The sequence below is a fragment of the Ornithodoros turicata genome, chromosome 9, assembly GCF_037126465.1.
Source record: "Ornithodoros turicata isolate Travis chromosome 9, ASM3712646v1, whole genome shotgun sequence".
Classification (NCBI taxonomy): domain Eukaryota; kingdom Metazoa; phylum Arthropoda; class Arachnida; order Ixodida; family Argasidae; genus Ornithodoros; species Ornithodoros turicata.
The window spans coordinates 36,918,333-36,924,210 of record NC_088209.1 but is presented as its reverse complement, the minus strand read 5'-3'; the positions used below and the strand labels follow the sequence as shown (position 1 = coordinate 36,924,210).

Sequence of the window (5,878 nt, the reverse complement as noted above, 5' to 3'; positions counted from 1 at the left end):
CTTTGTCTACCGCTCGGAAGTTCGGAATGCTAGTGAAAGGAGGGTGGGTGACGGAAATGAGCGCCGTGTTCCGGTTATCACCACCGATATTCACGGCGTGGCGAAAACTGCACCGCTGTTACAATCGTCAGTGTGGGTCACACTGAGACGACCATCGAGATGGTGGTGGTGGTGATAGGGCTTACCGTTGTCGGCCTCACGTATGTGGGCAACGTCACGACTCACGCCCTGGGAGAATGTGCGTCCTGGGCCGACTTCTAAGGGAACTGTGCCGATATATGTCTGAAAGCGTCTGAGGAAAACCCAGGAAAAACCCCAGACAGCACAGCCGGCACCGGGATTCGAACCCGGGTACCTCCCAGGTTACCTGGGTACCCAGGGTACCTCCCGTCGAGACACAGCGCACATAGCACTGGAACGACCAGTGAAACATGCACACTCGCACCAGTGCAACTTTTTCTGCACTAAAACGACCAGCGGAATTCGCCAATAGTTTGATGATTGCTATCCGGGAGGTTACATGGAACTTAAATGTATGCAGACCATGCCCAAAAAGGTGGCACGTCAAATAGCCTTACGAAAAATTCATTTAGACACACACACACACTAATGGGATGATGACGTGGTGGGTCATTCACCGCCGTTATGGCGGTACACTGCGCCATTGCTCTTGTTGAAAGGATGAGAAAGGGATGATGATGGAAAGGTGTCCTGTTAGGTCCATTAGTCCAGTTGCTGAGTTCCTCGCCAGCACAACTCGTAGGCCTTGCATCTGATGTGAGGGGTCCGACCATGGCCCCAGAATTTTGGCCATGTCGAACTGGCGTTGATCCACCCGTTGCAAAGCGGTTTCCATGAGAGAGCGCTCGCGATCGTACTGTCCGCAGAGCAGGAGGACGGGGTGGAGGTCGCCGCGCACACCACAGGTGGAACAGAGGCTGGATGCGCCGACACCGAGGAGATGTTCGGAAGCCAGTGTAAAAGCCACATTAAGACTCATGCGGTGGAAGACTGTGGTAACGGAACGTGGCATTCGGCGGGGAGAGTAAGGGACAATGTGGGGTCAACGGAGTAAAGCCGGGAGTGGGAGGATGTCATGTTGCCATTGAGAGTGCATCTTGGGGCCAGTGCAGCTTGAGACGGAGTGACGGCGATCCCCCTGAGACAAGATGATGGGGACACTCCGGGTGTACTGATGCGCTCCTGCGGCAGTTCGATCTGCGTCCACGTTTCCACTGATGCTCACATGACCCGGGATCCACTGGAAGACGATAGAGTGGCCCTGTGCGCTTGCTTTCTTGTATACTTTTAGAATTTCAATGACCACAGGACTGAGGAAGCCGCGAAGTCCCATAGTTGCCACACACTGCAGCGCAGATCTGGAATCCGTAAAAACGACCCACGAGCGAACGGGGCTGTCAGCAATTTTCCGCAAGGCGAAAAGAATAGCATAAAGCTCAGCGCATGTTGACCATGTTTCATGTGAGAGATGATAGACATCTGAAATTGACTCGGAGGGAACGACAAAGGCAGACGACGAACTTCCGCTCGTGGTTAAGTCGTCCGTGAATACTACTGTGGAAAGTCGCATAACACGAGCTTATCATATCTATAGAGTGAGCTGCCTCGTCACGCATGCTGCAACGTCTCCTTTTTTCCTTGTTAGCCCAGGCACCAACAGGGAGATGCTTAAAGAAGATACACGTTCGAAAGTTGCTTTCTGTATTTCCCCTCATTACATCATCTTGTGGTGGTCACACCACGAAGCTATCAAACGGCGTGTCGTTTAGCATCCACCGCAACACTCCCTGGGCCCGTGCAGCGAGTTAGACAGTGGAGTCACAAAGGCGGTGCTCCGCTTTCTGCGTGATACGGGCAATCAATCAATCAATCAATCAATCAAGTTACATGGGCTGTACCATAGTTTCACCCCTGGGCGAAGTGGAATTGAAATGAAAGATTCAGAAAATACGGCGTTTGCTTCACTATTGTCGCCGCTTTTAACGCAGGCGCAAGCAGTGTTGCCCAAATTACCAGCCCTTCCTAATTAAAGAATAAGAGTTGATGAAAAAGTATAATTAGCGGGATTTCCTTTAATTGAGACATCCGCTAATCAGCGGTGTCTTTAATTGATGAATGCAACCGGGCGCTGTGAGGCTTCACGGCCTCATCTACTTTACTCCGTTCCAGCCTTCCTATGAGCTCTCAACACAATTCACAAAACTCCCTTTGCGAGAGAGTGAAGCACTGTCATCGACCTCCCTCTCCTTTTCACTTTCTGTGTGTATGTCTCAAGAAATCTGTACTTAACTGATTCGAATGCACCTATTCTGTCCTCTCCTATATAATGCCTGCGTCTCTGCACAGAAAATATGCTTTCCTTAAAAGTTACGGCATGTTTTAATTCCGTTGGGCTTACTTTGACCAACGCCTATTGTTTCGCAACGAGTACGAAACACGCACCCCGAGATTACATCAAGGTACACAGATGCAAGATATATGGAAGAAAAACACAAAGATGACGTCTTTTCCACCACTGCTACATGCAACGTATACCGGAGCCGGTATACTCTATTACTGGTCTATTCCATCTATTAGTCTAATCTAATAATTGGTTGTAGCCGAGGTGGTGGGTTCGAATCCTACCACCAGCTGTGCTGTCTGAGGGTTTCCTTGGTTTTTCCGAAGACTTTCCAGCCGAATGTCGGCACAGTTTCCCCTGAAGTCGGCCCAGGACGCATACTAATCCCCCTGTTCCCCACTCCTTCCTGCTGTCCTCTCTCCACCTGTCCACACCTGAACGCCGCTCATAGCCAGAGTTGCATCGCGGCGCTAACACAGGATAAAAAAAAGGTTTGCGGTGTCCTCCTTCGGGACTATTGTGGGACACTCATGATTCTCGAATTCTGCTGGCGAAACCCGCTTCTATATACAAGCGTGCTTGACCGCTGTCGGCATAATGACAAGAAGAAGTATCGGATATGCAACTGAACAAAAAATTAAAGGTACACTGCTGGACAAAAGTTTAGGAAACACGCTCCAGCGTATTCCTTCCTCAGAGTAACACGCTATAGCTGCGAATGGTACCGTGCGGACTTCCAAACACGTGACTAGGTTTCCTAGGCACATGTCTGTAATTCTTACGGCGAATATCTACACAGCGTTTATAAGCGGGGCGGCGAATTCCCTAACAGGTAACGGTAGTCACAGTAACCGTAAACATGAAAAGGTATTAAGTGCGAACTTACCGCGAGATGCCGCAACAGACGTACCTCCACACAGATCCACAAGATGCACATCTTATCCCAACGGCAACGTTCTATGCATCTCTCATCAGCCAGCACGTTATACACTTCTGGTGATCGGCACGATTCGGACGCTATTTGCTACCTTACTTGGGGCTATTAAACGGTTGGTTGAACACCGCGATGCTTTCGAGGGCGGTACGTCGCCCCGTCTTCTTGACCCACAGTTCCTGCACGAGGGCAATTAACCTGCGATGTCTGTTATTTTCCGCGCATTTTTCACCGCTTTAAGACGGACCTATAGGGCAGTGGGCTCCTCAGGCGGACGTCAGCCGTTACAGGCATAACCGCCTTTGACTTCGTAGGACTTTGCGCTTCCATGGAACTGGTCCAGTGGCATTCTGCTGATGCTGCTTTCATCTGGGTGTGCAGTGACCGTATCGGGCTTGCATAGCGGATGCCCATATATCGCGTTTTCCCCGGTAATTTATGAAGAAATATTACGTACAGAACGCGTCTTTGTATCTGGGGCTCGTCATGTGTGGTTCTCCTACTGGCCATCGGTGAGCTGCTTGATAGCTTGTCTGCCAGGATTATGTGAGATATATAAAAGAAGAAGAAAAAAAAAAGAAAGCTGTCTTTATTGTACGATGATTCATAGAGCGCTTTTCTCAACACATTATGCGATCGTTATATAACTCCCCTGTTTGCTTACCTGATATGATGGTGATGGCGATCATGCGCCCCAGGCTGACTTCATAGCGAATTGTGAAAATATTTACCTTGGAGCGTCTGAGAAACACCCAGACGGCATAGCCTGTGCAGGGATTCCAACGGGGATCACCTTCCGGTCCCAACGCGTAATGGGGATATGCGACTATAAGGACTGTCTCCGTGTGTGCAACAAACTGGTGGCGCCGCGATGCGGCCTCCGGAGAAAGTACCTCGCGTGATAGCCGCCGGGTAGCCCGTTTTGTTTACATGTGAAGTCGGGCGTCTTTATTTTTTTTTTTTATCACACTGGAACTGTTGCATCGCGAACTGTGCGGGCACCTAAAAGAACTCCTCATTAAGGACCAGGTTTCTCGTGATTTCTATGCTTCCAATACAACCGAGGGCACTAGACTCGCAGCGAATAGCGTTCGTGACGCGCGTTCGGCCATTGCATCATAAGTGTGCACAACGTGAGCGAATTATTTCTATTTCTTTTGTTCTAGCTTTGATGAAACTGAATGAGGACCTGCAAAATGATCAATGATTTACAGTTGCTGTTGTAGGAAAATTTAATACGACGTGGAACGGTCAGTACATGGACAGCGCCTCAAAACAATATTTACAATTTATGAGCTATGAGGCTATGAGGGGCGATGTATGCATTGCTACGCTGATACAAGAGGGATGTGCACTATTTACATTCGATGGACAATGAGACGAGTGATGGGAGTGATGAGTGATGGGAGGGGTACTGTTCACGGAGGGACACCTCGGACAGACACGGAGCCCCCTTGCACCAAAAGCGAAGGGTGGAACCGCCACCGCTGCAGAAACTCGTCGCCGCCGAGTGCAAAGAGTTCTTGTTGCAAGCTACTCGTCACGAGAATACGGAGTTGACGAACCAGAAGAAAAACGGGGATGTTCCGCCGCCGTTGAGCGACAGCCTTGCAACGGGCCTTCCACAACACTGCAGCGCCACACGCAGTGAATAGCACACTCAGCCTGTTTGGCCGCCTTTGATCACACTGCACGGGACAAAGCACATTCGTGCAACGTCTAACCAATAGCCAGAAGATACGGGAAATGCGGCACTCGAATAGCACGTGGCAGTTTGTTTCAGCCCTGCCGCAGTACGGGCAGGCCTCCGTTGATGTGATGTCCCACGCATGCAGCCGGTCGCGTGTGGGAAGTATCCGCCAGGCAAATGACCAAATGATGTCGCGCAGTTGACCAGGAAGCCACGGGGCGACGAACGATGTCCAAGAGATGCCTGAAGCATAGTCCACCCGTCTTCTAAGGCTCTCAGTGGTTGCGGCAGAGTCCAGCAAAACTAGTTTGGTCATCGTTGAAGGCGAAGTGGATTGCAAACTGGAAGCAGCGGGGAGCAGAGACGCGACCTTCTGGTAGTAAGCCCGCACCGCCGCGTGAAATCGGTGAGGAGCTGCACGATGGCCATGTTGGAGAGCGTCCCACCAGAGGCCGAGCAAGACTTTAGTTGGAGAGTCCGCCGCATTCAGAATTCGCAGTGTGGTGCTGAGCGCAATGCCCCGGTTCATCAGCCCAACATCGGGAAGGTTGACTCCGCCAGCAGACTGTGGGAACGAAAGCATGGTTCGCGAGACTGGTCCCCTTCGCTTCTTCCAGAAGAACGACGAGAGGCATGAATGGATGCGCGTCACAGCAGCGTGTGGGGCGATCGAAACATGGCTGAGATGCCACACGCGCCCGAGCAGAACACTACGCACCAGGTAGGACCGCTCGTGATACGATAGTTCATAGTAGCTTGCAGACTCGCATTTCACTTGCACCTCTTCGAGAGCCGCTGACCAATTGGCAGCAGTTGGCCCGCGTGTGTTAAACACCACACCAAGGATCTTAAGCGATGAGGCGCACACGAACGGCAATGACATATACTGCGC

General features: G+C 51.0%; 1 long non-coding RNA gene across 1 annotated transcript in view; it reads left to right on the top strand.

Annotated features, from left to right (window-relative positions):
• Nucleotides 1-5,878, top strand: part of LOC135368811 (uncharacterized) — a 342,797-nt gene that overhangs the window by 315,076 nt on the left and 21,843 nt on the right. The window lies entirely within an intron of this gene.